The sequence below is a fragment of the Aegilops tauschii genome, chromosome 7, assembly GCF_002575655.3.
Source record: "Aegilops tauschii subsp. strangulata cultivar AL8/78 chromosome 7, Aet v6.0, whole genome shotgun sequence".
Classification (NCBI taxonomy): Eukaryota; Viridiplantae; Streptophyta; class Magnoliopsida; order Poales; family Poaceae; genus Aegilops; species Aegilops tauschii.
The window spans coordinates 15,997,570-16,018,052 of record NC_053041.3 but is presented as its reverse complement, the minus strand read 5'-3'; the positions used below and the strand labels follow the sequence as shown (position 1 = coordinate 16,018,052).

The 20,483-nt window shown below is 43.1% G+C and overlaps 1 pseudogene; it reads right to left on the bottom strand.

Moving 5' to 3' along the window:
- Nucleotides 1-1,919: 1,919 nt before the first annotated feature.
- LOC109777897 (6-phosphogluconate dehydrogenase, decarboxylating 1-like) lies at nucleotides 1,920-2,379 on the bottom strand (annotated as a pseudogene).
- Between the last annotated feature and the right edge of the window lie 18,104 nt (nucleotides 2,380-20,483).

Below are 20,483 nucleotides of genomic sequence, written 5' to 3'. Positions count from 1 at the left end.
TTGGCGGAGGACCTCTACCTTCAAAAGATTTTAGTTGCTTCTGATTGTTTGGAAGTAGTGGAAGCCATCAACAAGGGATCGTCTTCAGTCTACAGCGCCATCGTACATGAGATAAAGGACCGCTCTTCGGCCTTTTTACATGCTACTTTTAAGCATGAAAATAGAACTTCGAATACCGAAGCACACAATCTAGCAAAGCACGCACTTTCTCTTGGGGCTGGCCGCCATGCTTGGTTAGGTCAGCCCAGTGATCTTAACTTCGTCCCTGTAAACATTGTGACGGATGAATAAAGCTTGGTGTGATTGCCAAAAAAATGCCTGTGAGATGCACCATGGCTACTCCGCCCCACGCCTGGCTTGGTGCGCACAAGTGTCAATGAAGTACTCCCCCCTTTCCTAAATATAAGTCTTTTTAGACATTTCAAATGGAATACAATATACGTATGTACGTAGACATCTATACTACTATATAGTGTACCAATTTTAAGTAGGACTAAGAACATCAATCATAACTGTTGATCTTCTAAATCCAACGGCCAATATCAGTAGGATTCGCATGAATAGTACACCGCTGCTACCTCACCTGTGTTCTAGAACAATCATGTACCCTTTCAGAAAAAAGTAGTTCATAACTAGCTCCAATGGGCTGTGTTGCTACATGACCACCAGATGGTTTAATTGAGCCCAGTCGAGATGGTTTAGTAGGAGAATGTGGATATTTTTAAAAAAAGAACACGTGGAAAAAGTGAAGCAACGTGCAGTTCTTTTTAAATGAACGTACAGTTTTATGGCATGAATACTACTTCCCTCTTTTACAATATTTAACTAATATCAGCATTTATACATCACTATAATTTCTTTTTCTTTGAATCTATTAGCACATATATTACTTATTTTCTCTTTTACCAAAATCACTCTGTTATATTAAGACGTGCCTTGCACGTGTATACATACTAGTATTTTAGAGTGTAGATTCACTCATTTTGCTTCGTATGTACTCACTTGGTGGAATCTCTATAAAGACTTATATTTAGGAACGGAGGGAGTAGTAGGAAACAATCCGAAAGCGGAAGCATCTTCTCCAGCATGCAAAGTACGCCTTCGAGCTTGGTTTATGCAGTGCATAGAGGACACGCACCAGGAGACGCCCGGGTCAGACTGAGTGCTGATGATTGGCAATCAAGGACAGTTGAGTCCAGCATCCAGCGATTAGGGACGGAAGTTGGTTCAGAATATAAATGGGTTGATCTCAGATGAAACTCGAGGTAATATCTTATCGAAATGAGCCGATTTCGAACAAAGTTCCGCCAAAACTTTGACCCGGTTCCAGTCAGTCAGACAGATTTTCTCTAACATAGGCCTGGTCTTTGAACTAAATAGAGGCTAATAATACCACGATCCCTTTCATGATTATTAGTACTCATGTTCATAGTTGAACTTTTTTTTCAGGACAGTGTGTGTCACAACTCAACTATGTAACACAAGAACTGTACTGTAAATGATCCAGTACAAAAAACCATAAACAGGGTAGTCAAACATGGCCTATCTTCAAAACAAAAAGTAGCATAGACACAAGAGGTAGCAACAGAATTTTGTGGGAATCATATGAGACAACAAACAAGCAGCAGACAATGATTCCGCTCATAAAGCAGCCTTGAGAAAGCAGGACCATTGGCTATCAAACACAGGTAGGTAAAAACACATTTTATTCAAACTAATTCAGAATGATCATCAGGTCAATGTTGACCCGACGAATAACAATGTCTTCCCTCCAGGGTTGATCACATGGATGTAGTGGAGACTGGAGAGAATATGTGGTCTCCTTGTAGAAATGAAATACAGGACACATTACTCGAAAAAAAATCAAACGCAATGACTGGCAGCAACAAAGGATACCGAGAAAACGAAACCTGATGGGCTTAGTTCTTTGAGTTGGCGATCTTGTACCACTCGGTGTGGAAGGAGCCGGGCATGTCGACCCTCTCGTAGGTGTGCGCCCCGAAGTAGTCCCTCTGGGCCTGGACAAGGTTTGCGGGAAGCCTGTCCCTCCGGTTGCTGATGGCGAGGCAGACCAGACGACCCTCCTCCACGTGGCTTCCCTGTCCATGATCTCCTGCGCAAACTCAAGGTCGATGAGGAGGTTGGCGAGCTCACCGTTCCTGTCGTAGGCCTTCTTGATGCGGTCCAGGAAGCTGGCGCGGATGATGCACCCGCCCTTCCAGATCCTTGCAAGCTCGCCGAGGTTGAGGCCCCTTCTATTCTCCGTGCTCTTGGCCTTGATGATGTTCATGCCCTGGGCGTAGCTGCAGATCTTGGACTTGGATGCGTAGAGGGCCTTCCTCACATCCTCGATCAGCTGTGCCTTGTCGACAGTTTCGCCGCTGCTGGTCCCTGGTTTCTTCGCTTATTAGCTATTCTCAGCTCCTCATAAATCAGTGTTGAAGGCCGGGCAGAACCGCAGCTGCCTCAGCTTCTTCCCGATTAGAACATGTGTTCAGTCCTGCAGCAAGCACATAGCAGCAGGACAACGGCTTGAGCGTTACGAACTGCAGCTCCGCCATTAGTTCAAATTTCAAAATGGAAGACCATGGATCCCCAGGCCCACAAAATGTGAGAAGTTTAGTTCAAAATGTACTACAGGCATCAAACAACCCAATGACTAGACTCAAGCGCAGCTTGCACATGAAGTTTGGTTGCGTGTTTACTTACATCCCTATATGGTTGGATTCAAGAGCGAATTGCACTTCTCCTCAATTATATACAAGTGCATTTGGATGGACAGTGACGGCCTACATTGGCCGATGGAATTTTGCAGTGCACATGGGGAGGCAGTGAACGGCGATGGCAGCGTGAAGATATCAACCGGTTGGAGGGAGCACACCATAAAAGGCAACAAAGGGCATCTGCATCCATATACGTCCAACAGGTGATCTCTCACAATGTTTTGTACTCCCTCCGTCCCATAATGTAAGACGTTTTTTTGACACTACACTAAAGTCAAAAAACGTCTTACATTATGGGACAGAGGGAGTATTTCATATTTGTGCAATAAGACCAGCAGAGCTGGTTTGATCTAGGGTTAGGAGGTATCGGAAATAAAACTGCATTTCCTGTATGACTTACATGTCGTTGTTTGCTGAATTTTAATACAAGGAAAGCTTCAAAAAACCGCATACAAAGACAACATATGGTTACAGGGAAACATACAGATGGTGAGGAGCGCTACCTACCAAGCTATCCTTCAAGAACTCACACTCAAATTCTAATTCAGACATGTAACTACACAATTTTGATGCAATATATCTGGAACACACTCCAGATTTTTGCTTTGGTAAACTCCTATAGAATTTTCTAGGAAAAACTAGGTATGTGCAACTATATATTCGGATTCGATACTCGAAAGCTGTCACTAAATTGTACGGAATTGTGGTTGTGGCACTAATGATTGCGGTCAGGTCTTCACCTTGTTGTCATCTCCTTCGACCAATTTCTTCCTTTGTGGAACCCACCTCTTTGTCATGCCATTAGGTCCTTCCCAGTGCTCCGTGGTGTACAGGTGCTAAGCATTGCCACATAAGCAAAAATAATAATGATGTGGCAAAGCAATTAAGGAGAAGAGAGAGCAATTGATGATCCCTAAAAGAAACAATGCCAACTGCACGATCCTAGACAAAACACTTAAATAAAGGAAGGTCACAAATGCATGAAATAGTTTAGTAGCTAAATCATTAAATGAAGGGAGCTTAGGTAGGACAAGTTAAACACCTACTCCATCCGTTCTTGAAAGAGTGTACTTTCAACTTTATTGAAAAATTAAACTTTTTTATGTTTGATTGTATTTATACAATAATACACCAACATTTATATCATCAAATTAGTAGCATTAGATTCATGATAAAATATATTTTCATCGTATACCTATTTGGCTTCACAAGCACTGATATGTTTTTGCAGTTTGATCCTCCAACAAAGTTGGAAGTACAATCTTTCAAGGACGGAGGGAGTTTGCATTGGAGACTTTAGTTGCTAAACTCTGTAATGCGCTTAGCACCTGATCTAAAATCCCTTGCTGCTGTATGATTTTTTTTTTTATTTTTGCGAGGAGCTGTATGAAAAATTTATGAGAATGAGAGATAAAAATGTACAAAAATGAGTTTGAACTTTGAAACGGGTGATTTTCACGATTTTCCTTCGATGGTTAGAATCTTTTTTTAGGAATTCAATGGTTCGAATCAGTAGTCGCAAGACTGGAGAGAGACGAGAAGAAGGGATTGGGCGCAACGACGGCCCAGCCCAGCCCAGCCAACTCATAGAAAGATGTCCGGCCCGTACACGGTCTGGCCCACTTGGCGGGTTGATGCTGCCGATTGGTATACATACCGTTCTCTCTCTCAAAAAAAGATTGGTATACCTACCGGAACGGGAGCCGGAGGCCGCCGCCATATGATCGCCGTCGACTCGCCTTCAGGTATGCCCACACGCTCCGTATCTCAGCTTCATCCTTTTTCATTCTCCTCCCCGTCCCTGCCAGTAGCTCAGGCTTGGGGTCCCTTACCTGCCAGAAGAACTATGGATACCCTCCCGCAAGAACCCTAGGTTAGGATTTGACCATCAGAAGTTCTCAATTCCTTGGGTGACTTGCTGCTGGGCAGCCAGATCTGGAAGCCAAGAGAATGCCAATATATATCGTAATCCCGCTTAATTATGTCGATACATTCTCGTGTTGTAGAGCATTATGTAATTCCCAAGAAAATACCCTATATCTAATTCCACTTGTTTTTTTATCGGATTGCAAATTTTGCACTGTCGTGGGCGGGGAGCTTAATTTGTGGCGAGGCTCCGATTGCCACACTCTTCTAAGGTTTATTTAGGCTGGACGCCTCTTTCCCAGAAATAATGTTGCATCTGGTTTTTACTTTTTACTGATAAATAGTCCACGCCGAGCCAATGTTATCGATATCTTGCTGGTTTACTAACCTACTGTAGTTTTGTATTTTCTAATCTAGTGCATCTCTCTGTGCTTACACAACTAGCTCGTCAGGATCCATGCATGCACTGAACATTTTTTATTTTATTTTCTTAATGATTTATATCCGTTGCTTTTTATATTTAGTGCATCTCTCTGCTTACAACTACTCCCTCCGCGTGTTGCTCGTTTTATACTTTTAATGTGTGTCTTCTATTTGTAATGTGTTGCAGAAGAGGATTGCAATTATTTGCAAGAGCAAGTGCTGCTATATCCGTGCCTCTGCCACGTCCAACAGATTCCGAGGCTGGGCAGACCTTCCGGATGGCCTGCTAGACTCTATCATTGCTCGACTCGGCTCCTTCCATGATCTTCTTGCCTTTGAAGCCACTTGCCATTCTTGGCGTGCCGTGTTTTCTTCATGTTCATGCAAATATACCTTGGCAGCATCATTCCCACCTCTCCTTCTCCAACCCGATCTCTCTTTGATCTCTACACATTCAGGCCCCTTAAAAAAGTTCATGGTGCCCACATGCCCATGTCATGTCACTGATATAGCCAATCAAGACACCACCTACAAGTACTTTGAGATTCCAATATTATGGTGGTCTCGTGGAAATAATGCCTCACCAAGTCCTAGAGAATGGTTCGGCTTCAGTGGGGCTTCCTATGGTCATCTTATTTTTTCCAGCAATAAATCATGTGTCGTTTTTGATGTGTTCACACGCTTTAGTGTCTCATCTCCACAACTGCCGGTCTTGGAAAGCACTGGGCTCATCTACGGTGCGCTCACAGCTCCTCTCTCATCACCTAACTCGCATCTCATTATCAAAGCCGTATCACAAAATCTGTTTTGGCGTGTTGGAAGCCAATCTTGGGTGGGACATTCTCTTTATCATGGACCAATCAAGCAAATCGTGATCTTCCAAGGGAAAGTGTTTGGCATGGACTCTGATCGCAGGCTCTTCAAAGTGGACTTGACACCCCAGATAAGAATACAAGAACTCCTAGTTATAGAGTCACGCATGATCAATAAACGGCATTTTTCTAATGCATGGTTGGTGGCATGTGGCGATATGCTTCTCTTAGTTGGCTTTCGAAGAATTGATGGAATAATTGGGAGAACCTTCGAAGTCTTCCGCCTTGACCAATCGACTGAGCCTGCATTATGGCTAAAGATGGAGAAGTTGGAGAATTGGGCGATATTCATCAGCAGGGATCAGAGAAGTCAGGCATTGTCTTGCATTAATCCAGAGAAATGGGGAGGGAGGAGCAACTGCATATACTGCTATGACTGGAAGTCTAAACATTGGATTGCACTTGAGTTGGGCAAGCAATGGCGGAGAGATGGCTCCGAACTCGAGTCAAATGTGCGGGTTACCATGGACTGCGGCACAAGGGCACGACCTATGTGGGTTATCCCCAGCATGTTCTCTCTGCGTCGGTGATGGTGATTATCGTGTTACATTATTGCTATATTTTATTCGAAGAAGATTCTGTTATTGCAAAGACTTGCAAGAATCTGTCCATCCTTTGGTAGTTGTCATAATCTCATAACTTTATTAGGTAAAAGTTATGTTGGTCTCGAGAGATCTTTAATTTCAGCATTATGATGGGTCTGAACTCTATTTTCTTGCCTCATGGTTTTTGCATCCTTGGTTATGCCCGAGGACAAGTGTATCTCAGCACGTTTCCAGTTACTGTTCAAACTCGTTTTCCCATTTCCCATTTAGCATAGCAAGATTTTATATGTCCTTTTTATACTATGAAAATGTGAATCACCAGCTGGTTCGAATGATTAATAATCTCTCCAAGCTATGCATGATTAATAATCTCTCCAACCATGGTATTTGTCGATCATCGAATCACATACCTTGGGTAGGAACGAATTCTGTTGGCCTTGAGAGACGTTTAAATTACGCATCATGATGGCTTTGAACTCGATTTCTTGCCTCCTGGTTCTGCATCCATAAGTGATGTTTTTCATCCTGTGCCATATTCGATGATGCGCAAGTATTGAATCGTTTTCTGTCATAAGTTGCTGCTTCACAGGTTTTGACGCCCATTGTTTATGCCTGAGGCCAAGTGTGTTTCAGCGGGTTACCAGTTGATTTTCGAACTCGTCTTTGCCCATTTCCTTTCTATCTCCACAAGACTCTGTTACTTTTCTGTTTCATATGGATGGAAATGGCATGCACGGTCGATCTGGTCCGAGCAAATGTTTTTTTATTGGCGAATGAGAGCAAATTTTGCTTATCATTGAGAAGGTTTGTTTACATCAATCAAGTAGCAGATCATCTTTGTATTACATCTTATTTTGTTCTACACTGGTACAAACAGTTCTCATCTTAATGGTTGGAATCAATAATCTTTTTATTTTATAGGAAATTAAAATTAGTAACCGAGAGAAGGGGAGAGAGATTTAGGGTGAAATCCTATTTCCCGGCCTATTAGCACATTGGGTACAAATCGTTTTTGTTTTTTGTTTTTTTCATCTCCTTTTTATTATTACTTCCTTTTTAGTTTCATGCACAATTTCCCAAATTATTGGATATATTTAAAACATGACCTTTTTAAAAATCTGTGAATATATTTTTGAATTTGTAAACGGTTTCATAATAAATGAATATTCTTTTATCTGTGGACAGTTTTAAAATTCATGCATTTTAGAATTTATATGTGAGACCAATTTCCAAACTTCTTAATGCTTTGTAAGTTTGTGAATATCTTTAAAGGTATGAAACGTTTTAAAATTGACAGAGATATTTTGTTTGGCCCTTTTTCAAATTAAGAAGAAAAACTGGTAGAGGCTTTTTTCATCGAGCCAGCAGCAACAGAAGCGACAAAACAAAAACAAGCGATGGAAGAGCGGGGAGCAACTAGTTAACGAGCGCTCCTTCGGGAGCCTCGCAACGATCAGCACCACTTGGCGCGCTCTCAGCCATTCGCCACATGTCGCACTCTGGACGCTCCCTCGGGATTTTTTTTTATTTTTCCGCACGCGTTTTCGGCTTTTTAAACGGTTTTTTCCGGGTTTTTTCGACGTCTTAGTTTTCCCCCGGTCTTTCTTAGCTTTTCGATCAAAAAAAAATTGAAAAAACTTTTGCACGAAAAAATGCTTTTTTTTCTTTTGCGAAAGTCACGGTTTTTCTTCCGCGAGAGGCATGGTTGTGCTTTTGCGAGAGTCACCGCCGTGCCTCTCGGAAAGGGAAAAACAAAACGCATTTTCTGGTTTTTTTCTTTCGTGAGAGTCACAGTTTTGTTTCCGCGAGAGGCACGGTTGTGCTTTCGCGAGAGTCACGGCCGTGCCTCTCGGAAAGGAAAAAAATACGCGTTTTTTGTTTTTTTTCTTTCGCGAGAGTCACGGTTTGCTTTCGCGAGAGGCACGGTTGTGCTTTCGCGAGAGTCACGGCCGTGCCTCTCGGAAAATGAAAAAAAAAGTGTTTTCTGTTTTTTTCTTCCACGAGAGTCACGGTTTTGCTTCCACGAGAGGCACGGTTGTGATTTCGCGAGAGGCACGGGCGTGCCTCTTTCGGAAAGGGGAAAAACCGTGCTTCCCGTTCGGTTTTTTCGCCTGGTTTTTTTCATGAAAAAAAAGTTCGTCAAAACATATCAACATGAGATCTACTTTTGAAGATCTCGACGCGAGGAATACAATGGTGAAAACGGTTCGAGATTTGGACCACGGTTTAAAAGATAAAACGTTTTGAATAAACGGGTCTACGAAAAAAGGAAAAACTCCTAGGTTGCGACAAGTGGCGTGCTGCATGTGCGCCACTTGTCGCGACCCGAAAAAGTGAAGTGTTCTTTGCAACACATACTCATTTCAGGAAGAGCGTGGGGCGATCAAGCTAGCCAATTGGGCCGCGACGCACATAGTAACGTCGACGGTTCAGCCGAGCCCACCTGGATAACTTTTTTTTTTAAATGACAACTATTCTCGGCTGTCGTGGCCGATAGGCACGGCACACAGCGAAGACGAAATCGACGGGCGGGGCCGGAGCCCGAAGGACGCCGCCGCCGTCTCCGCCGCAAATCGTCGCCGTTGCCTTCTTCACCGCATCGTCTCCGTCGCCTTCTCCGCCGCAATCATCGCCGTCCGTCAGGTATATATCGGATTATATCCTCCCTAGCACGCCCTACCGAATCCTGCCTTTTTTTTTCTCTTACCCGGTCGCTCCATGTATTTCCATGGATTCTCTTATCTCACCACAGCAAGAGCCATGAGGCGGATTAGGAAGTGAAACACCAAGCAGCACCAGAGATCATATTATTCAGGGCGTCTTGTCCTTGATGTTGATGTTGATCACCAACGGCGATTGATAATTTCTCACTTTTCTCTTGAAGATGGAACAATCCAGGGACCATCACGTTACACATGCTCTTCAGCTAAATGCCTGGCTACGCCATCTTGCATTGTTTGCCGAAAAAATTGCTGCATTCCCTAGTTTGTGTTTTCACTATGCTTAATGTTAGGCTGGAGGAGGTAGTTTCACAAGCACCATTGGATTTGATTGTTATCCAGGTCACGGTAGCATACTAGATGCAACTCCAATGTTGTCGATATCTTGCCGCGTTTTATCATGCCACTAGGATTTTGTATGTTCTAATTGAACACGACTCCATGCTTATTACAGCTAGCCTATTAGGAATTTTGTACTGGTAACACTGTTACATTTCTATTATCCAGTTCATTCTTCTAATACATGTCTTTAATTTGTGATCTGTTGCAGGGAAACTGCAATTACTTGCAAGGAAAAGGTCTCTGCTACATTTGTGTCACCGCCACCCACCATGTACAGATTGCAAGGTTGGGCAGACCTCCCGGAGGGTCTTCTGGGCTCCATCATTGCTCGGCCGGGCCTGGTCTCGTTCTCTGATCTTGTTGCCTTTTCTGCGACCTGTCGCTCTTGGCGTGCCGCCTTCTCCACCTTCATACCGCTGCTCCCACCTCTCCTTCTCCGGCCTGATGTCCCTATGTCCTTTCCTCCTCGTCCTCCCATGATCAACAACCTGGTACCAACACGGCCATGCCATGCCACTAATATAGCAAACCAAGACACCTACCAGTGCTGTCAGATTCCCATACATAGTATTTTTGGTGAAAACAATGCCCCACCAAGTCCTCTAGAAGGGTTTTGCTTCAATGGTGTTGCCTATGGTCATCTCATTTTCTCAAGAGATAAATCATGCCTCATTGTTGATGTGTTCAGAGGTGTTAGTGTCTCATCCCCACAACTACCGGTTGTTATGGACACCGATCTCTTCTATGCTTCCCTCACTGCTCCTCTAGAATCACCAAACTCACATCTCATTGTTGATATTGGATCACGCAATTTGTTTTGGCGTGTTGGTAGTCAATATTGGGTGGGGTATTCTCCAATCAAGCAAATTGTGGTCTTCAAAGGGCGTGTCTTTGGCATCGATTCTGATCTCAAACTCTTCAAAGTGCAGTTGACACCCTGGATTCACATACAGGAAATACCAGTTATGGAGTCGAGCATGATTAAAAAATGGCATCGTTCCAATGGATGGCTGGTGATTTGCGGTGATATGCTTCTCTTGGTGGCCTTACGGGGACTTATTATAGTAACAGGGGCAACCTTCGAAGTTTTTTGCCTTGACCTATCGACTGAACCTGCATCATGGATGAAGGTGGAGAAGCTAGTGTCGGGGAACGTAGTAATTTCAAAAAAATTCTTACGCACACGCAAGATCATGGTGATGCATAGCAACGAGAGGGGAGAGTGTGTCCACGTACCCTCGTAGACCAAAAGCGGAAGCGTTATGACAACGCGGTTGATGTAGTCGAACGTCTTCACGATCGACCGGTCCTCAGTACCGAACGTACGGCACCTCCGTGTTCCGCACACATTCAGTTCGGTGACGTCCCGCGAACTCACGATTCAGTAGAGCTCAAAGGAGAGTTTCGTCAGCACGACAGTGTGGTGAAGATGTTGATGAAGCTACCGACGCAGGGCTTCGCCTAAGCACCGCTACGATATGACCGAGGTGGAATATGGTGGAGGGGGGCACCGCCCACGGCTGGGAGAGATCAACAGATCAACTTGTGTGTCTATGGGGTGCCCCCTGGCCACGTATATAAAGGAGTGGAGGAGGGGGGAGGGCCGGCCTAGCTATGGCGCGCCCTGGAGGAGTCCTACTCCCACCAGGAGTAGGATTCCCCCCCCCCCTTCCATGTAGTAGGAGTAGGAGAGAAGGAAAGGGTGTAGGAAATATGCCCTAAAGGCAATAATAAATGTTATTGATTATCTCCCTGTTCATAATTATGTTTATGTTCCATGCTATAACTGCTGTGGTTCCCGAGCCCGCATATCCATAAAGGCTCTGGGGAGAACCCATATGCACGTGTGGAATAATAAACGGTAAAATGTATTCCTAGTTGTGCCTCTAAGACTAGCTCAAGTGTTGCATGATGATTATGTTTTCCCAATCATGGGCATGTCTATGCCAAGCAACTTTGAGGGCACAATGTCAGGAAGGACATTTGTGTTGAATCGACCCGAATTGATGTTATGCTATGAGATACATTCGTCACAAGTTAATGGTTTATAACACAGAGATAGTTAATGTTTGCATAATTCCTTAGACCATGAGAGTATCGAGTTTCTTCATGCTTGCTTCATGAACTTTGGGGTTTGTTAAACGTCATCCGTAACTGGATGGCTATTACGGCGGCTTACGGGTTTCATGGGAAAGTATGTTAAGTAACTTGATAGGGATTTGCTCCTCCAACGATGGAGAGATATACTCGGGCCCTCTCGGTGTTACGGTGTCCATCATCGTCTGGCCAGACACCTTTGTGATTTGATCACGGGGATGCCGGAACACGGAAACGAGAAAAGAGAACAAAACCGGTAACGAGGTAACTTGCATGGTGGAAAAATTGTTCGTCCACGGGGATGCAATAAATCTCACCTCAGGTGTTTGTGATATATCGTGAAGCAACAGGAATAGCTCACCGCAACTGGAGGTTCACTCGAATATTCATTCGTGTGGGTATAGGGGTCAATATGGGTGTCCACGGCTCCGATGTTGATCATTGATCGGAAGGGGTTCCAGGTCATGTCTATACTTCACCGAACCTATAGGGTCACACGCTTAAGGTTCATCTATCTGCTGAATACTAGACAGGGAGTCTGAGAGAAAATCACCGAAAAAGTTTCGGACAGCGGAAAAGTTCCGCAGAGAGAGGTCACCGGATGAGTTCCGGTGAAACTGAAAAGTTGTTTCAGGGGATACCATAAAGTCAAATTGGTTTTGGCACATGCCTGATAATTCTTGGAGGGTGCCAGAATCATTCTGGAAGCTTTCTGGAATTTTCCGGGATAATAACCGGATATGCTCCGGAGCTGCCGGAACCACTTCAGATGCTTTTCGCAAATGAAAATCACTAAACCAGAATTGTTTCGGAACGCGTTGAAAATAATTTTGTGGGTACTGGAAATGTTCTAAGCCCACACAAATATTTTCAGTTCGAACGGACGCTGAAAAATGTCGTCGTGAATAGTGAAAATCAGCTTTATGGTTACTTTATGGAAAGCCATCTTTTGGGGCTTTGCTCCAAAAGATCTTGGTGATGACATGGATGGATAGGAGCCATTTTTTGGGCCCCTCATGGGGGTGTGGCCGGCCACATGGGGTATCCCCCCTTGGGGACCCTCTTGTTCACTGGTTTCACTCCTAGGTCCTTGTGGAAGGACTTCATTCATGTGCATTTTGGGTTTTTGTGTGAAACTACCCTACCCCTTGGGATTTCCTATAAATAGAGGTGGAGGGGCAGCCCTCCACACTCACTCTTTCTCACATACATGCCATTGCAATGATCTGGCTTCTTCTCTCCCTCCCAGCGAAATAGTTTCGTAGAGCCGAAAGGCTGTCTGGGTTCCGGCAGGAACTAGTTCTGGACGGCGAAGCCCTGCCGGATAGCTGACATCGTATGTGTGCAACTCTGTAGAGAGGTCGTAGTTTCGATCTTAGTGCCCTGAGGGGCTGTTCGAGAGTGCCTCCCGAAGGGCTGTCCAAGTGACGGTCCGAGTTCTGTGGGTCCTCCCGGTGGGCTGTCCGGGTGACCGTTCGAGTTTCGAAGGTCCTCCTGAAGGGCTGTCCGCGACACCGTCCGGGGGACTGTTCGACCGCCTCCCGGAGGGCTGTCCGTATGGCGGATGAGGGTATACATCCTCGCGGTTGGGAGGTTGTAAATCCTAGCTGCGGGATCTGCACCGCCGATCGTCATCGACTCTACTTCCCGCTGCTCTATGAGTCGGTAACGAAAAAGATCAAACCTTGTATGCAGTCTCCATAGTGGTCCTGGGCTGGTGCGTAGGTCGGAAATTTTTTGTTTTCTGCTGCATTACCCTACAGTGGCATCATGAGCCGTGCCATGCGTAGATGCAGGTTGCGATCTAGAATACATAGAGATGTATGGGTATTGCATAATATAATTAGGTAGTAGATGAGATCTATTGCTGAAAATTATTTATGCGGGTGACAGATGAAATCTGTTACCCGATGTTCTTGTTGCTTCCCTGGAATTTGCATATTTCTGATCTTGATAACAGTATGGTGGAGTTTCAATGTTCTGGCAATCCGCGGTCCTGATTGATCAACGAAGTGCTAACAGTTCATTGAATTCCATCGTAGTTAAAAAGAAAGATGAAATTTCACAGACGAAAGGGCAATGCAGATATGATCTGCACGGGGGTCATGCGTATGATGAAGTTTAGTATGGGGCTCAATATTTTATTATCTCGTGTTTCATACACCCTGGAACGTTAATCTAGCGACTTGAATTATCATACTTGATGATGGACGTTGGTAGCTTCGGTTTGTTTCGAAACCTTAGAAGCCACGTAAAACAAGTTTTTTGCATGAACCGATTAGAAACGTCTAACTTGGTTTTGCAGGAGGGTTTGCATGTGCATGTGATGTGGTATAGCAGTGCTCATAATAATTTGATTATGTATGAGATGACTATATAATGTAAATTAATTAACATGACCTGCGTGTCATGATTCGGCATGATGGCTGGAGCCATATGATTGCACTTTAATGACCTGCGTGTCAACCTTGTTGTAATGCATTATTTTGTTAGCTATAGAGATAGCAATATTATCTGGTGCATCGACAAGGTGGTGGCAATCTTCGCGAAGGTGAACACCGACGCGAATGCCGAAGACGAAGAAATGAAAGACTTCTCCGTCAAAAAGGCTATACCATATCATGCTATTATGAATTGCCTGAGATGTTTATCCCTTATGATGCACCCTTCTTGATTGCGCGGTAGTCGCTTTTTATTAGGGTGATCTCTCACAAAAATACCAAGTAGTTAGTGTTCTCCCAAGTGTAGCACCGTCACGGCACCTATCTTTTCGAGGTGCGCCATGTCACACGGGTATGAACGATTAGAGAAGTGTGACGCGGGTGAGTTGAGACCTCGTAGCGAGATCACTTGGTTGTCTTGACGTTCAGGCATGACCGTCATGAGCTCGGAACACACGCATCGAAAGGTGAACAAGAGTCACATAGAGATGTGATTGGCAAGTTGGCCTACCGGTTGAGATTTTTCGTCATCAGTGGTGTTACACCAATGGCGAAATTTTGAAATGTGGGTCTTGTATCACTCACAATCAATTTTGAGAGATACTGATTTGAGTGGGAGCGCACTGTTGAATTAACATGTTTAATTCTTAGTGCAATTAATTATGAACATTGTCTAAGTGTTATATGCAAAATAGTTGTAGAATAATGGCTCGCGTTTCCACCTTCCCTATTAAAATTGAATAGCTGTTAAATATCTGGTTAAAACTTTACGATTGGTAACATAATATGAGGATTGTCCTCAAAAGTGCCGAGAAGGACTTTGTCCTATCGCATGCTTTCCGTATCCTCCCGCTAATGCTATGGATCATGTGACTCTCGTCCTTCGATCCAAAAGCTAGAATTCTATTACGGTCAAGTGAAATATGTTTGCTTCCATGAAACTCGAACTTCGAAAGTTTGGGATAGTTATGTGATATTCATGGAACTGGAAATTAATTTTCAGATACAAACAAAGGCTGAAAGATATGAAATATCCAAAGCAATGTTTGATTGCAAATTATTAGTAAAGTGTTTACTATGCATTAGACTGATAAGAGAGGGATCCAGAAGAACGCCTGTCATATAATGAAAGGCGAATAAAACAACAACTTAAAGAGAAAGGAAGTGTCCAAACGGTGTTAGTATGACTTACACGCCTAGGAAGTCCGGGGCTAACGCCACTCTTAAGTTGGGTGCTTCTTTTGCGAGTAGGAGAAATACTAAAAGTTAAACTGTTAGAAGTATAAAGGCAGAAAGAAAGATGACTGGAATATCCAGCTCATGTATGAATGTCATACAAGTTTTTGATGTATGGTAGGCTGGTCAAAGATATAGTTCTTGGGAATTATGGTTAAACATGTTAATCACTAATTCTTGGGTATTGTGAGTTAATCACAAAGATACCCACTCGATTGCATTCTGTTACGAATCAATGTAAGAGCTACTATGGCCTAAAAGGCTAGCCAGAAATGAGGTTAAGGTATACACAGGGAACATAGTAAATGTTACTATACCTTCCATCGGTGTATTGCCGTCTGTATTTATTTTCATAATTCATTTAGAGTTTTACAAACTCTATCCCATTGCATAAGGTATCTTGCAAGAAGGTTGTTCATAAGAGAACTTTTTATGTTCGATGTTATGAATAACACAAGGGCCATACTTTCATTATGAATGAGATGTATGTTATGAATATTGATAATAATACAATACCTCTGGGTTTACTTTCATAATTCATTTTAGAGTTTCATACACTCTAGCCCATTGCACAATGTTTGTTGCAAAAGAGTTGTTCATAAAAACAACAATTGTTGTTAAGTATTATGAATAACATGAAGGGCCATGCTTCCATCCAAGATGGATGTATGTTATGAATATTGATGGTAATATAATACATCCATAACACTGACGCTAAATGTCACAAGACTATGAGAATACCACACATGTGTGGCACTGTATTTGGTCACATTGGAGAAACCCGCATGGAAAAATTCCATTGTGATGGATTTTGAAGTCGTTTGATTTTGAATCATCTGACACTTGCAACTTTTCTCCGAAAAGTGAAGTGACTGAAATATCGTTCACATGCCATAAGGAATGAGCAACAAACTTATTGGTGATCATACATTTTGATGTGTGTAGTTCAATAAATGTTGTTGCAAGTAGTGGATTTATATATCTTCAGAAATGACTCAAGTAGATATATGGATATTTGCTTGATGAGACGTAAGTCTGGATCTTTTGAAATCATTTGAAAGGTTTTCAAAAATGAAGTAGAAGTTATTGTAACAAGAAAATTATGTTTTTGCAATTTGATTGCACAAAGGAATATTTGAGTTACATGTTTAGCGAATGTCTGATGAGTTGTGAAAGGGGTTTCATAACTTGCACCTCCCAGAACACCACTGCAAGTGAAAAGTCCGTGGAGATGTAATCTAACCATTTATGACATGGTAAGGTCAAAGATGACAGAAATAAATTTGCCATTATCCTTTTTAAAGTGATGCTTTAGAGACTGCGGCTTTTACACTGAAAAGAGCTACATCGGGTATGTTGAAATGAAGCCATGGTATGGTACGCCCAACCATGTTATATCTTTTCTTAACATTTGGAATATGGGGCTTGTGTAAAAGGTTACAAACCTATTCCAAATCAGACAAGTGCTACTTTGTAGGTTATACCAAAATGTTGGGTATTCCTCCCTCACTATACCGAGGCAAATAGTTTTGCCGTGAAACGGTGTGCTTTTAAGGAGAATGGTTCTTTCAAAAAGATGAGTGGGAGAATAGTGCAACTCGATGAGATAAACAGTATCTTTGTCATCAGATCAAAGGAAAGAGACCTTGGAAGTAATTCCAGAGTTTCCTACTGCGACTGATACGGAAGTCTCTACAATAAAATGTATGGACTTCGGTCGAACTTGTAGCTGAACCACGTAGGCAAGGCTCGTGCAAACCTCTCAGGTGCGCAAACGAGATATTGTTGTTAGACAACATTATACCTACGATACATAAGGAAGCGTTGATGGGCCCTGACTCCGAAATTGGCTAAATGCCAATACAACCCAAGTTAGTTTCCATATAAGTGATTCAAGATTAAAACCTTGATACACCTTTCGGAAGACTTAGAGTCTAACGAATATTTATGGAACTTAAAACTGATACGGATAAAAATGTTTTATCCATAAAGCTCGACTTGTTGAAATAACAAGTTCAAGAGTTGACTACGATGAGGTTGTTTTCATCGTAGCGATGCTTAAAGTCGGTTCGGGTTGAACTAGCAATTAATACATATTTCAATCATGAGATATGAAACATGGATGATAATAGGATTTCCATCTGATGGAAATGAAACCAAGGACTTGCATGTGTTATAGTCCAAGGCATTTTGTCTATCCAGAGGATGCTAGTAAGGGTGCAAACTTCAGAGTTCCCGCGATGGACAGAAGAGAGCAAAATGGAGTTGGAATCTTCGTGCTTTGATGAAATGGTCAAAGGGGTTTGACTTCATCAATGGGTAACGAAGATGCTTGTAATTCTAGAAAGTAAGTGGGAGCGTAATAATATTTCTAAAAACCTTGTGTGCTTGACACATTGTTAATTGGAAATAAATTTCTTGACACGAATTAGGACTTCATTTGAAAATAGTTTTTTGATGAAGTGCTTAGGCTAAATAGCCTCAATATTAGGCATAATGATCTATGGAGATAGATTTACCTAATAGGGCTAAGCAATGAATACATATTGACAAGGTGCGAAAACCTTTTAGCATTTAAAACCGCCAGGGAGTGATTCTTGCCGAAGTCACATGGAAAGAGTTTTTGCAAGACTCGGTGTCCCAAAACACTGATGAGTAAAATACATGATGGAGATTCCACACACTCTTGTGTTTGGATTAATCATGTATTCCATTGTATGTAAAACAACCAGATATGTCCGATACTCCCAAGGTGTTGCGAGTATGGATACCAAAGTGATCAAATTACTGATCATGGGACAACAGTGAAAGATGTCACAGAGTACTAGAGTAAGTACTGATGACATGGTTTTCTCGCAAGCAGAGATCATGAAGAGTTCGTTGTAAAATGTTACATCGATACAGTCTTCATCTTTTCTCCATGCGATTTTCGATTTAAATTAAGGGTTTTGTGTAACACACAATGTGGTGGCACAGTTAGTTGGAATTTGTTCAAACTAGTTACTGTGGAGAATTCTATAACAAGGGCTAATTATGTTGACGCTTTAGAAGCGACAAAGAAGATGTTGAATCATATCGTTCATTCATGAACTTAGTATGATTCCAAGATGGCTTTTGACAATGGGACACTACTGCAGATAGTTGCTCCATAACTCAGTCTGAGGAATCCAGGTTCGACCTGTGATTCACATACATACACAGCCAAGTCCACACAAAATATGAATTTTGTGAAAACGTGAAAACGCGAGGACATGCAAAGATACACACGGAGCTAAAGTCGTCAGATCCGTTGGACATCAGGCTATACCACAAGCGAAGCATATTTACACCGGTGTGCCACAGGTGTGAAGTGCATTAGCATAAGCTAGATTATTGTCTCTAGTGCAAGTGGGAGTCTGTAGGAGATATGCCCTAGAGGCAAATAATAAATGTTATTGATTATCTCCCTGTTCATAATTATGTTTATGTTCCATGCTATAACTGCTGTGGTTCCCGAGCCCGTATATCCATAAAGGCTCTGGGGAGAACCCATATGCACGTGTGGAATAATAAACGGTAAAATTTATTCCTAGTCGTGCCTCTAAGACTAGCTCAAGTGTTGCATGATGATTATGTTTTCCCAATCATGGGCATGTCTATGCCAAGCAACTTTGAGGGCACAATGTCAGGAAGGACATTTGTGTTGAATCGACCCGAATTGATGTTATGCTATGAGATACATTCGTCACAAGTTAATGGTTTATAACACAGAGATAGTTAATGTTTGCATAATTCCTTAGACCATGAGAGTATCGAGTTTCTTCATGCTTGCTTCATGAACTTTGGGGTTTGTTAAACGTCATCCGTAACTGGATGACTATTACGGCGGCTTACGGGTTCATGGGAAAGTATGTTCAGTAACTTGATAGCTCTAGATTGGGATTTGCTCCTCCGACGATGGAGAGATATACTCGGGCCCTCTCGGTGTTACGGTGTCCATCATCGTCTGGCCAGACACCTTTGTGATTTGATCACGGGGATGCCGGAACACGGAAACGAGAAAAGAGAACAAAATCGGTAACGAGGTAACTTGCATGGTGGACAAATTGTTCGTCCATGGGGATGCAATAAATCTCACCTCGGGTGTTTGTGATATATCGTGAAGCAACAGGAATAGCTCACCGCAACTGGAGGTTCACTCGAATATTCATTCGTGTGGGTATAGGGGTCAATATGGGTGTCCACGGCTCCGATGTTGATCATTGATCGGAAGGGGTTCCAGGTCATGTCTATACTTCACCGAACCTATAGGGTCACACGCTTAAGGTTCATCTATCTGCTGAATACTAGACAGGGAGTCTGAGAGAAAATCACCGGAAAAGTTTCGGACAGCGGAAAAGTTCCGCAGAGAGAGGTCACCGGATGAGTTCCGGTGAAACTGAAAAGTTGTTTCAGGGGATACCATAAAGTCAAATTGGTTTCGGCACATGCCTGATAATTCTTGGAGGGTGCCAGAATCATTCTGGAAGCTTTCTGGAATTTTCCGGGATAATAACCGGATATGCTCTGGAGCTGCCGGAACCACTTCAGATGCTTTTCGCAGATGAAAATCACTAAACCGGAATTGTTTCGGAACGCGTTGAAAATAATTTTGGTGGGTACTGGAAATGTTCTAAGCCCACACAAATATTTTCAGTTCGAACGGACGCTGAAAATGTCGTCGTGAATAGTGAAAATCAGCTTTATGGTTACTTTATGGAAAGCCACCTTTTGGGGCTTTGCTCCAAAAGATCTTGGTGATGACATGGATGGATAGGAGCCATTTTTGGCCCCTCATGGGGGTGTGGCCGGCCACATGGGGTATCCCCTCTTGGGGACCCTCTTGTTCATTGGTTTCATTCCTAGGTCCTTGTGGAAGGACTTCTCATGTGCATTTTGGGTTTTTGTGTGAAACTACCCTACCCCTTGGGATTTCCTATAAATAGAGGTGGAGGGGCAGCCCTCCACACTCACTCTTTCTCACATACATGCCATTGCAATGATCTAGCTTCTTCTCTCCCTCCCAGCGAAATAGTTTCATAGAGCCGAAAGGCTGTCTGGGTTCCGGCAGGAACTAGTTCTGGACGGCGAAGCCCTGCCGGATAGATGACACCGTATGTGTGCAACTCTGTAGAGAGGTCGTAGTTTTGATCTTAGTGCCCTGAGGGGCTGTTCGAGAGTGCCTCCCGAAGGGCTGTCC